The following is a 14,667-nucleotide window of genomic DNA, read 5'->3' on the forward strand; positions in this document are numbered from 1 at the left end:
AACCAATATACTACACCTTCTCATTCCTTCATTAGACCTATCCCAATGGACAAAACAAGAAATAACCAATATAACACACCACTATATCAATCAATCTATATGCCCCTTCCGAATTCTTCAATCAAAATATAATATCACTACTACTGAAAATTTTACACACCTAAGAATCGCTCATTGTCTACAAACAACTAGTTTACCTCACAACACTATGATACCAATTATAGCCTACATCTTCTTCACCAAACCTCAATACCCAGGTAAAGGTATATCCACCTTCTATACATACCTCATAAACGTACAATTCACTCTACAAACAACCTCCCTAACCAATTGGGAAAAAATCCTATCAGACCAAATAACTTTAAAATGCTGGGAAAATACCTTCAACATCACCTATAAAGCTACCGGATGCAGCTCCCACTGGGAGTCATATCTAAAAACACTCCACCAATGGTACCTGACCCCGGTCAAACTCTCCATCTACTACCCAAAACAATCTCCTACATGCTGGAGACAATACGGTGAGCCAGACTCAACACTACATATTCTGTGATCATGCAAGTCACTTCGATCCTTCTGGAATACTACTTTTCAATTAATCTCTGAAATAAACAAAATTTCGATAGTCAGGAACCCCTCATTAACACTCCTACACATCGAAATTGAGAAACTCCCTCCCCATTCCCGAACAATTATTACCCAAATACTCTTTGCCGTGAAAATTAATATTACTAGATTATGGAACACAAATAATACCCCATCAATCACTTCATAAATTATAGACCTTAACACTCAATGTCAAATGGAAACATTATCCGCAATTAACACTTCTTTCTATCACAAATTCAATAACCAATGGACCCGATGGCTACACCACCCAAAATGTTCTGTAAAACCCTGATGACATTTCATAAGATGAATTACCTCCCATACCAAGACTGGCATCTCCTCAATTACCCAGTTATATCCCTCCTCCCCCAATCCTATCCTCCCCCACCTCTCCACCAAAACACCCCTAACTCCCCAAACTCCTCACCAAGGTTCATTATATGCACATGAATACCTCTGATGATATCGCTAAACAAGACCAACACCTCATCCGTTCAATGGGCGGAATCACAACAAAAAAGCTCAACTATATTTTGTCTATTGCAATATTGTATGAATGAACCATATCTCATGTCCCTGTTTTTCCCTGTTTATCTCTGAAAAACTTAATAAAAATATTGAAACATAAATGATGGGTTTATTTACGCTAGTTTCTCATTATTTGCTTATTTGCATATTTCTGGTCTGCCCATTACTAGATACCAATTTATGGCTGTCCTCAAAAAACATCTGAGCTATCTTAATCTTGGTCATCTGCACATTACCTCTCATTTCTTTCATGTCAGTGCAACTACTGAAGCTGCAAGGTTGTGTTTATCTGTACCAGCTATTAAGTGTTTGGGAGGTTGGAAGTCTGAATGCTATCGCACTTTTATTAGACCTGATCTGTGTTTCTCATGATTACAAGTTTCAAGCGTGCCACATGTATCCCAGGACATTTCTTCATTTTTTGGGCAAGGCTTCGTGCTTCTCATCATGTCTATGGTGTCAGCTTAGTCCTTGATTGTAATAATTTTCATGTCTGTTGGTATGGCACGTCTTGGTTTGACTTAAGCCGTGCTTTGTCTCTGTTATATACAGTATGTCCTGGCCAGGGGCGGACTAACAACTCATGGGGCCCCCTTGCAATAGGGGATCATGGGGCCCCTGTGTCCTTGCCCAAACTCAAAAAAGCCTATGAAAAAGGTACCAGGGGCATCTCATGGGGCCCCCTACTGACCCCGGGCCCTTGGACAGTGTCCGAGTTTCCAAATGGTCAGTCCGCCCCTGGTCCTCGCCTACCTCTATGTCATTGTCTGGCTTCAGCAAAACTTTAGACATTATCTATCAGATTACAATTGATCTTTTCCTTTTACATTTAGTTTTAATCAATGCCATACTTGTGTTTTCAGAAATAATTCCACATTTACGGTGGTTGTTCCTGAGCTTCAGCATTTGGAAAAGATCTGGAAGCGTGTTAATAGGGCTGTTTCTAAATCCATGTCTTCATTGAATGGTTTGGCCTTCTGACACATTGATCTTGAAGGGGGTTGGTCAGGATTTTACTACTCTGATAACATCCACCTCTCTGATGTTGCATTGGATATCTTTAATCTTGGTTTACAGTCATACATTGAATTGGCCTTGGCCCGGGTGGGGGTGCCAGGCTCATTGTGTGGGGACAGTTTGGATTGTTATTCTAAGGTGATAGTTTAAGCTGTAATGGCTTAACTCTCTCTCTCTCCCTCTCCCTCTCCCTCTCTCTCTCTCTCTGTATATATATATATATATATATATATATATATATATATCAGCATAAATGAGTACAGAATCCACATTTTCTATGGAACACTATACTCTCACAAATGTGGGCAATTGATTGCAAACAAGATTTGTTCATTTGCACACACAAAAAAGTATTTTTCCTAACAAATTCATTCAAGACCATGTTGCAAAAATGAATACACCCCAATGGAAGTCTTAGGAGCAAAGCTAAATTTTAGACAACAACGTCCTAATTAACAAGAATTCAACAACAGGTGAGTCTATTTATTAAACAGGTGTCCAACAGACAGTTGATTATAAAAAGGCATCTCATGGGGCCCCCTACTGACCCCGGGCCCTCGGGCCATGCCCGAGTTTCCAAATGGTCAGTCCGCCCCTGGGCATTACTTAACAAAGAAAAACCCTTCCCATTTCATGCTTTCAGCAATGCTACCACATGGAAGAGAAATGTCACAAGGCCTGAGAAAGAAAATTAATTCTTTACACAAGAAAGGTGAAGGCTACAAGAAGATCAGCAAAGCTTTACTTACTGTAAAAAATATGATAGAAAAATGTATAACCATTTCACAGAGACATCCAGGCCATCCACGGAAGTTAATACCTCGATAGGAGCGTATTCTGATGAGAAGGGTTGAAGAAAATTGCCATGCAAGTTTACTGCAGTTAGCTAAAGAAGTAGAAAGCCAAACTGGGGTGATTGTTTCCTGTGACACTGCAAATTAATGGCATGCAGGGCTGTCATCCACGATGGAAGCCTCTGCTAAAGCCCATGCACAAAAAAGCCCTCATAAAATTTCCCAGGGCCCATGCTGAAAAAGAATAAGACTGTTGGGACTCTGTACTCTGAAGTGATGAGACCAAGATAAATGTTTTTGGAACTGATGGATTCAAAACTGTATGTAAAACATCACAAAGGTGAGGAGTACAAAGAAAAATGCATTGTGCCTACAGTGAAACATGGTGGTGGCAGTGTATTTCTGTGGGTCGGCATGAGTGCTGCTGGTGTCTGGGAGCTGCATTTTATTGATGGTATCATAAATTCACATATTTACTGCTCTATATTGAAAGAGTAGATGCAGGGCATCACTCCATGACCTTAGTCGATGTGCACTTTTCCAACATGAAAATGATCCAAAACACACATCTAAGGCCACTATTACATTTCTGAAGGCAGACAGGGTGAAGGTGATTCAGTGGCCAAGTATGTCTCCTGATCTGAACCCAATTCAGTGTTGGGACCCTTACTTTTACATATATTTTTATAAACGATATAGAGTCTGGGATTATAAATACCATTTCAGTCTTTGCAGATGACACAAAACTGTGCAGTGGAATAACGTCCTTACCGGATGTCTCCAACTTACAAGCTGACCTCAATGCACTGTTTAATTGGGCAACTATGTGGCAAATTAGGTTTAATGTTGATAAATGTAAGGCTATGCACTTAGGGGCTAAGAGCATGCATGCATCATACATAATGTGGGGGGGGGGGTAAAATTGGGGGAATAAATGGTGGAGTAGGATCTGGGAGTTCTGGTAGATCACAAGCTTAACCACTTGCCTACCGGGCACTTATACCCCCTTCTTTACCAGGCCAATTTTCAGCTTTCAGCGCTTTTGCATTTTGATTCACAATTGTGCAGTCATGCAAGATTATACCCATATGAAATTTTTATCATTTTTTTCTCACAAATAGAGCTTTCTTTTGGTGGTATTTAATCGCCGCTGGGCACTTTACTTTTTGCGCTATAAACAAAAAGTGTGCAAAAAAAAAAGAGTTTCTTTGTTTCTATTATAAAAGTTTTCAAACAGGTAATTTTTCTCCTTCACTGATGTGCGTTGATGAGGCAGCACTGATGGGCACTGATAGGCGGCACTGATGGGCACTGATAGGCAGCACTGAAGGGCACTGATAGGCGGCACTGATAGGCAGCACTAATGAGGTGGCACGGAGAGGTGGCACTGATAGGCAGCACTAATGAGGTGTCACAGATAGGCGGCAGTGATAGGTGGCACTGATGATGGGTACTGATAAAACAGCATTGATAGGTGGCACTGACTGGCATCACTGCTGGGCACTGACTGGCAGCACTGCTAGGCATTGACTGGCGCAACTGCTGGGCACTGACTGGTGGCAGCACTGCTGGGCTGCATTGATGGGCACTGGTGGGTGGCACTGGTGGGCACAGGTATGTGGCACTTCTGGGCACAGGTAGGTGGCACTGCTGGGTGGCACTGGTGGGCACTGCTGGGCACAGGTGGGTGGAGCTAGTGGGTGGCACTGCTGGGCACAGGTGGGCGGAGCTGGTGGGTGCCCTGATGATTGGTGCCGATCCCTACTCTGACAACTGCCTGTTCTCAGCAGTAATTTCCTCGCACTCTGACAGCGTGAGGAAAGTGCAGCCGAGAACCGGTAATTACATTTCCCGGTGAGCAGCGTGTCATTGGACACGGCTGATCACGTGTTAAAAGGCCACTGTGATTGGACACAGTGATCAGGGAGATCGCCGGGTATGACGCCCTCCCAGAACTAGCCAGCCACAGTGTAGCCGTCATTCAGCTATCTACGGTTGGCAAGTAGTTAATAATGGCATGCCACGCCAAGCTGCGGTTTCTAAAGCAAGCAAAATCCTCTCTTGTATTAAAAGAGGTATCGACTCCAGAGAGAGAGATATCATATTACCCCTGTACAAATCATTAGTACACCTCATCTGGAATATGCAGTTCAGTTTTGGGCACCAATTCACAAAAGAACATTGGGGAACTGGAGAAAGTACAGAGAAGGGCAAACAAACTGATAAGAGGCATGGAGGAGATCAGCTATGAGAAAAGATTAGAGGAACTGCATTCATTCTCTCTTGTGAAGAGGAGATTAAGGGAGATATGATCAACATGTATAAATACATCAGTGGTTCATATAGTGAACTCGGTGTAGAGTTATTCACCTTGAGGTCATCACAGAGGACAAGGTGGCACTCTTTACATCTGGAGGAAAAGAAATTTAATCTCCAAACAGGAAAGGTTTCTTCACAGTGAGAGCTGTGAAAATGTGGAATAGACTCCCTCAAGGGTTGGTTCTGGCCAGCTTAGTGGATTGCTTTAAAAAAGGCCTGGATTCTTTCTTGGATACACAGAATATAACTGGATACTAACATTTCTAGGTGAAGTTGATCTAGTGAATATCCAATTGTCTCTCAGGGGATCATGAAGGAATTTTTTTCCCTGCAGGAGCAAATTGGATCATGCTTTGCTGAAGTTTTTTTGCCTTCCTCTGGATCAACTGTGGGTTTGGATTATAACTTTTTTTTTAATGGTTGAACTGGATGGACTTTTGTCTTTTTTCAGCCAGACTAACTATGTAAAACACCTATGGGAAATTCTGAAGAGACAAGTTGAGCATCACTCTCCATCCAGCATCCAGGCTCTAAAAGAGGTCGTTCTTGAAGAATGGAAAAAGATCAATGTTGCCAACTTCCATTCCATGATTAGAATACTTGGTGCTGTCCTTACAAATCATGGAGGTCATACAAAATACTAGATGGAGTAGTTTTTGTTGTGGGGTGTAAACATTTTTGCTTCAACTAATTTGAGCAAAACTGAAGATTTTGTAATCTAAGTTATATTATGAACCTTACATTCATGTAATGAGCTAACCAAATGTTCTATAAAACTCAGTTTTGTCAAAATTTTGAAATTTTTCTTGTATTCAGTGAGATATTGATTCAAATCTTACCTTTCAAAAGGGGTGTACTCATTTATGATGAACACTGTATATATATATATATATATATATATATATATATATATATATATATACACATACAGTATCTCATGAAAGTAAGTACACCTCTCACATTTTTGTAAATATTTTATTATATCTTTTCATGTGACAACACTGAAGAAATGCCACTTTGCTACAATGTAAAGTAGTGAGTGTACAGATTGTATAACAGTGGAAATTTGGTGTCCCATCAAAATAACTCAGCACACAGCCATTAATGTCTAAACCGCAGGCAACAAAAGTGAGTACACCCCTAAGTGTCCTGTTAAACCACTGTATGGTCTTGGCCACCATGCTACAGCTCAGTTTCAGGGTCTAGGTAATCTTCTTATACCCTAGGCCATCTTTATGTAGAGAAAGAATTCTTTTTTTTAGATCCTCAGAGAGTTCTTTGCCTTGAGGTGCCATGTTGAACTTCCAGTGACCAGTATGAGAGAGTGAGAGCGATAACACCAAATTTAACACACCTGCTCCCATTCACACCTAAGACCTCCTAACACTAATGAGTCACATGACACCGGGAGGGAAAATGACTAATTGGGCCCAATTTGGACATTTTCACTTAGGGGTGTACTCACTTTTGTAGCCAGCGGTTTAGACATTAATGGCTGTGTGTTGAGTTATTTTGAGGGGACAGAAAATTTACACTGTTATACTAGCTGTACACTCACTACTTTACATTGTAGCAAAGTATCACATGACAAGATAGAATAAAATATTTACAAAAACGTGAGGGGTGTACTCACTACTGTGAGATACTGTGTATATATATATATATATATATATATATATATATATATATATATATATATATATATAAAGCTAGTATTAAAGTTATCTGGTGTTTGTTAGTTAATATATATTGTATTAATGTAAACGTGTATAACAGTACTGCTTTCATGTTATGATATTTACCAATATTAAAGAGCCGTGGCTATTCACAGCAAGATATTTGGGTTGATTTACTAAAAGCAAATAGTTTCTGCACTGCAATGCCACTCGCAAGTGCACTGCAAGTACAGTTGTTCTAGAGCTGAGGGGAAATTCTACTGATTTCTATCATCTATTCATGTGCAAGCAAAAATGTTTTTTTTTTCTTGCATGTGTTTGGGTATTCTTTGCAAAGTGAACCTTTACCTCATTAACTAAGCTCTGGAGCAAGTGCACAGTATATCTGCCTTTAGAGAATCAACCCCACTGGCTTGGTATTAAATATATAAAGGTTCAACATTTGGGTTCTGCTTTTGGCCCCATAACAAGTAGGGGGAGCAATATGTGACTCCAGCTAATACTGTATAAGTAGTTACAGCAAATAGTTTTTTTTTCCTTTGTGGATAAAGGTTTTAAATAAAAGGTGATCATAGTAAGCACCCCTGCTAGTGTTAGATGGTTTGTCTCATCTCTGTAACTGATACATTCTGCTGGAGAGCTTGTTATTTTGAAAAACAACAGACTGGCTGGATCACCAGATGAAAATAGAAAAATGAAAGCCTAAAAAAGAAAATGAATGCAGCCATCACATATAAGGAACACCAAGCAGAAATAAAATAAATATTTGCTTTTGGTTTAATACCACTTTCAGCAATGAAATATAGGTGTACAGTTGGGTACTAAAGTATGTGAACATAGCAGGAACATCAAATGAATGTAACATTTTAAGTAGACCTATTTATACATTTTACTATAAAGCTCTTGCTGGGAGTGGTAAAAAGAAACAGAAGGGCTAACATTTCTAAAATTGTTTGTTTTTAGTGATAGGATAATAACACTTTTGGGTGCAGACTGAGCTTTTGGTGGCTATTTTGGGATAGGACAGTTCATTACTTTGGATACAGGAGATAATAAGTGTGGATTTTTAAGAGATAAGTTTTAGGGACAAGAGCCAGCCATAGATTTATTTATTTCAGGTACTTGTATAGTGCTGTCAATTTACACATATATATTAAACATTCACATCACTCCCTAACCCTCAAGGGGTGTACAATCTAAGGTCCCTAACTCACATTCATACATACACATACTAGGGCCAACTTAGACAGGATCCAATTAACCTACCAGCATGTCTTTGGAGTGTGGGAGGAAACCAGAGCAAATCCACACAAGCACAGGGAGAACATGCAAACTCCATGCAGGAGGCACCATGGTCAGGAATTGAACTCATGACCCATTCACTGCAAGGCAGTCGTGCTAACCACTAAGCCACTGTGCCACTCCAAATATGGATAGAAATGTAGTCTGTTCATGAACCAGCCAATTTTGATCCATGTCAGGGTTTTTTCTTTTCATGTGATCAGTGTGGCCAGCAACAGTGATCACTGCATTCTGACAGCGGGGAATATTTATCGCTGTCAGAATACAATAGCTCCATGAGAGGGATTCCGTCATCAACACTGAATGTATTAATAAGGGAATCAAATTATTTTTTGTTCATTCAACCCGCTGATTGAATGAAAAAAATGCATCACCTATGGCCTACCTGAAAGTTTAGGTGTTAGTATTTAGGCTAGCCCTGTTGCTTGGTGATAGGCTGCTTAGCACCCAGTGCTGCCACATGGAGGCAGGGAAAGAGTGGGCTCATTTACACCAGCTTCAAAATGTGGCTTTGGATGCACTTTTTTAAAGCAATCTGAATGCCAGTTAAAGCACCTGTGACTAAATAAAATGGTATTCTGACAGTCCTGTTTACACATTGCGTTTGCTTTGTTTTGCTTCAACAATGATTTGCCATGTCACTTTCTTTGATCTTCAAAGTATCTCCAAAGCCTCCATAGAAGTCTGTGACAAAGCTAGCTAGTGTGTAAGGTTTCTGGACCCTGCAGACTAGTTCAGGAATTTGCCAGACTGAATTTTCTGTAATCACATTGCTCTTATCGACCTTGAAACCTAGGTCAAACAGCTTAAAAGGGCCAAAAAATGGACTGTAGGATAAGCCATCACCCTCAATGTAAAAGGGTGAGGTAACAGCAGCCATATTGATGATGTGCTATAGATGTGATAGGGAAAGCATAGAGAGTGCTGCTTATAAAGTGATTGGTGACAAGGTAACCTTGATATAAATCATGACAATTTTCCTGAGCCTGTTTTACTTCTAAGCAAATATGATAACAAACTTAACAATCTCCAAAAGCATTTGAAGAGGTTGTGATCCAAAAGTAATTAACCACTTGCCCTCCGGAAGATTTACCCCCCTTCATGACCAGGCCATTTTTTGTTATATGGCACTGCAATACTTTAACTGACAATTGAGCAGTCATTGAACACTGCACTCAAATTAAATTTATGTCCTTTTTTTCCCAGAAATAGAGCTTTCTTTTGGTGGTATTTGATCGGCTCTGCAAATATAAAACAATATAAACAATATTTGACTTTTTTACTATTAAACATGTCTAGTAAAAACATTTTAAAAATCAAATTTCATCATAAATTTAGGCCAAAATGTATTCTGCTACATGCCTTTGATAAAAAAAAAACCCAGTACGTACGTGTAAATTAAATGGTTTACATGAAAGTTATAGTGTCTACAAATGGCGGTATATATACTGGATTTTTTTTTTATATACTAGTTATGGCGGGGATAAGCAACTTATAGCGTGACTGCAGCAGGCATTTTGACACGGGGGGAACTGACTAACTGTCACTGACATCCCCACTAATACAGTTATCAGTGCTAATAAAAAGTACTGACACTGTACTAATGACACTGAGCAGCAAGGGGTTAACATCTGGGGTGATCAAAGGGTTAACTGTGTGTTCTGTGTGTTTTACTGTGTAAACAGATTGCTTTGTATTGCTCTGCTATCCAGCTGGCTCCCCACCCACCCACACAATCACTTACCTACAACCAATAACTAATCCGGTCAGTCCAGCACAGTCTTCAGCACAAACAAGATTACTGGGCCTTGTCACTGCTACTTGGGATAACTAGGTGTTCGAGATCTTGGACATCTGTAGTGGGTGTTTGGTAATCCTCTGTGATCCATGTCTGTTTCATTTTAATAAGAATTAGCTTCTCAGTCACAAGTCCCCCTGCCTATGTTGAAGATTGAAGGCCCTGACTGATATAAGTGCAGCACGGATGGCTCAAGTACATGCTTGGCCATCTTCAGCCAGTGGTTCATCTTGACACACAGTAGTCCATAGGAGAGAATGATTGTAAGTGTTTTAGTCACAGCCTTGCCACCCCTGTCCCTGCTTGCTTGATCAAAGCAGGGATGGTCTTATGAGAGAAAAAAAGTTAAAAGGATAAAAAAGTTACAAAAACATAAAAAATAGCAATAGAGGGTTTGAAAACTGAACATGCCCAGGCCATGAACTAGAGGAAGGAGCAGTTCTTTACCATGTATAATTCAGCCAGCAATTCTCCCCATATAACCCTAGCTTCCCAGAACCCCTCTGTCACGAAAATGCACCAATCTTTCATGGTGGATAGCTAACCGGGAAGTGGTCCTTGACTAGGGGTATGAGAGAATAAAGGGGAGCAATAAAGAATGACTGTGATACACTTTTCACAGCCTGCACTACCTCTCACCACCACAAGAGGAAGATTCCACTCCAATCCAGCTGGCTTACCACACACGGGCAGATACAAATCTTATACACAATCTGGTGCACTGTAATGGTTGGGGAGCAGTCTAGCAACTAGCACACCCTTCTAGGATTCCTACAGCTATCCTACAAGCTAGAACCCCAGTGTTAATCGCTCTTTCTAATGTCCACACACACCCCACACCAGCCACCACCTAGCAGTGTGTCTGCTGGCTGGTCTGCTAGGTAACCATACACACACATATCTCCATCTGGCAGATCTGCTAGTTAACAATTGCATACAGATTGGCAATGAACTTAGACCGAGTACTTAGACACTACAATACAACAATCTCTACAAGGACATGAGCCCTAGCTTAGTACACAGAAGTCATTTATTAATTTTATCATTGAATACCCCAAACGTTGGCAGTGCATAAAATATATACAGTGAAAATGATTTACAAAAAAAGACAAAAAATGCATGCTCAATTGGCAATTCGCTATGAAAATAACATGGAACAAAAAAAGAAATAAACTTTACAAAGTTTATCCTCTGGTTGAAGCATGTCAGAATGTCCATAATTCCCCAGTTGAACCAGCTTCATGGGAGTCACCCCGTCCATATCTCAGGGTTCTCAGCTTATTTGGATATGGATGTTGGCTGGACTTTAGCACTTGGCCAATCATCTCTGGTGGAGATGTTCCCATCCCAGCCCACAGAATGTTCTGTGTTCTGAAGTGACCAGAGTTGAATTGACCAGGATCAGTTCTAATGGCTGGGTCAAGAATAGCACTAGCACATCATTCCAATGGTGACAGTACTTATAGCTGCTGCGATCAAATGCCATATAACCATTTTGTGTGTTTCTTCAGGATTCTGCATAGGCTACAAATACAGTTTTGCATGTATATGTAGTCTAACATGTGTACAATCAGAAGGAATTATTTTCATCTCCCTGCAATTAATATTTTATCTTTTATGAGAGATAAAATAGATTTCTTTATAAATGAAAGTTGGCAGGTAGTTTGGAGCCTTCTGACTTTGCCCTGCTGTTTCTTGTAGCTGAAATGACTAGGACTCTTCTTTTGAGACTTCAGGAAGATGGCAATCTATGTCTACTTGGATAGGATAATTTTATTGGCATTAAGTGTCAACTCTAGCCTGTAAACTTGCTGTGTCCTTTCAAATGCTAATTGAAGAACATATAGTATACTGTATTTATGACTGATTAAGGGAATACAGTATCTCTTATAACAAAGCATTAGACAACAGCATATCTACAATTACACTACTTCTACAGATCACATCACATCTCAGCTATTGGCAAAACTACCCTATTCTTACATTTATGTTACACCCTTCTTGAGACAAAAAATGAGGAGTAGCAGGAGGATCTGGTGGACTAAAGGATGGGGGATGTTTTCAACAGTTCCAAAAAATGACTTTTTCATGGCAATTCTCCCTATATAACTCCAGGGCCTCTTCTTGTGCCAGGAGGAGGAAAAGGTAAATGAGAAAGTAAGGAGGATTAGAGAGAGAAGTAAATGGAAGAATGGAGGAAAGGGGTTGTTTTCAACTATTCTTTAACATGTAATTATTGATTAAGGACAACAATTCTCCTCATATAGCATTAACTTCCAAAAAGCTTCTCCTCGTGCCATAATCACATAAGAGGAGGAAGAGGTTGAAGAGGAAGAGGTGAAGGAGGAAGGGGAGGAAGAGTAGAGTGAGGATGAGGGAGAGAAGTAATAAGAGGAAGGCAGAAGAGAAGAAATAGTGGGAGGTCACATTAGCAAGGCTCACCACTTACTACCTCCATACATCCATGTGGCCTTTACATCTCCTTTCACACCCCGGTTACACTGATCCCAACTTTGAAATCGTGTGACTTACAGTGAAGTCGCATAATTTCAAAGTTGGATGACATGCCGATTTTAGGTGTGATTTGCAAGACACCTGACACAGATGTCTATGCAAATCACATCATAAGTAGTACATGCACTACTTTAGAAATCGGTGTGGCTCCGACCAAGTCTGAACCGCACCGATATGACCACTAATTGCGGACAATAGGGTGTGACTTGGCAAGGAATTTGTAAATCATATGGCATGCAAATCGCATGCCAAGTCACACCCAGTGATACCGGGGACATTTTTGTGGACAATCCTTATTTTAGGAGTGGTGGGAAGCCTATGGATGCGGAATTCTACTTTTAATTTTTCCTCCTGCCTACCCTTCCTCCTGTGTTATGTATCTTGACTATAATTAAATAAATAAATAGAAAAAAATACTGTACATCTGACTGCTGAGTGCCTGGGAAGAGAACAATTATGCTGACAAAATAAGGGAAATGTGCCTTGCCTTGTTATGCTAAGCCAAGGCCCCACATAAATTCCAAAAAAAAGAACAAAAATTAAAGTGAAAAACACATGAAAATAATAATATAACAAAAGGGAAAAAAAAATTGCACGTTGGAATCTGACACTCTGGAGTAACTATGGCAAGGAAATGTCCACTAGATTATATAGGGGAGGAATTGCTGTGCAAAGTGCTTGGACAAAGTGGGGCTCAGACCACAAGGATTAGGAGTGGCTGCAGCATAGCTTTTGTTACACCTCCTGGAGACAGTTGGGGGTTTATTTACTAAAGCTGGAGAGTCCAAAATCAGACTCCCTTCTGCATAGAAACCAATCAGCTTCTAACCTCAGCTTGTTCAATGAAGCTTTGGCAATGAAACCTGGAAGCTGATTGGTTTCTATGCAGAAGGGAGTCTGATTTTGGACTCTCCAGCTTTAGTAAATAAACCCCTTGATGTCTGCTGAATGCTCTCGAATTTCTATTTTAAGATAAAACCTGAATTGTCTTTCCCTCTGATATTGCAGGCTAAACAAACTGATTAAATATTGTCTAGCCACTGATCAATATTTGTGGCTATTGTCTCTAAGATTTTACACTGCAAACCTTGAAAAGCAGTGGTTTTTATACAGAGTTTTCCCAACTGCTTTTTAGATAGCTGTGACACAAGAAGGGGCGCAATGAAGAGTTTATAAGGCAAGATGTATGGTTGTCAGCTAATGTGTAAGGAGTAATTATCAGCATTCATTTTTACTGCATAGTGCTATTTTGCATTCAGTTTATACAATAAACAATTTTCAGCATATGTTCATATTCAGAATGTAAAGGCAATTGCAGAGTGAAGAGTGCTAATTTATTTATTATTCTATATAATGAAAATGATTCTTTGCATCTGATTGACAGTATATGCTTTGCGTTGCTTCCCAGCACTGAAATATAGGAGGCGAAAAAAAGATGCTTCAAATTATGACTGTATCATTAAGAGTTGTGATTTCACCATGGGTATTGATTTTGATTTTTCTAGCATCAAATTGCTTGTTTTAAATTTTTGCTCACACAAAAGTTGTGTCAAATCTTTATTTTGCCAAATATCCTACACCTTTTAAGTTATCTTCTGCAGGTGTCCAGACTTGGATTAATATGGGGATTACATTTTCCTGCTTTTCCTGCACATGGTTTACTTTTTAGTTAGGTCTACAGTTTGAAGAAATGTTTTCATCAAGAATTTTTTTTTTATGCTAAAGTTCTTTGTTTTTTTATAGTGACTTACAGGTCAATAAAGAGTTCAAGTGCAGTTGTTATGTTGCTTGGAAGAAGAGTAAACTTCCATCCTAATACAGGGATGCAAAGCAGTATACAGTGTGTTATAGAAAAGAAAAAGTTACAATTGTAAATGAAAGATTCATATTATGAAAATATTTTAGCTAATGAGTTATCATTTTCCTAAACTAATCACATATGGTGTTCAAAGTTAGAAAAGAGATATCAGTAATCTACCCTATACACTCCATTATCCAAGTATACTATTCATAACATTGTTTTAAAAAACAAAGAAGCTGGCAATGACAGCCGTCAAAGTTATTTGCCAGCAATTTTAAACCTTTTTTCCATGTTGGTGCTGCTGCAGCA

This window comes from Staurois parvus, unplaced genomic scaffold, assembly GCF_062004578.1.
Source record: "Staurois parvus isolate SC_StPar_1 unplaced genomic scaffold, SC_StPar_1.0 ptg000229l, whole genome shotgun sequence".
NCBI classification, from domain to species: domain Eukaryota; kingdom Metazoa; phylum Chordata; class Amphibia; order Anura; family Ranidae; genus Staurois; species Staurois parvus.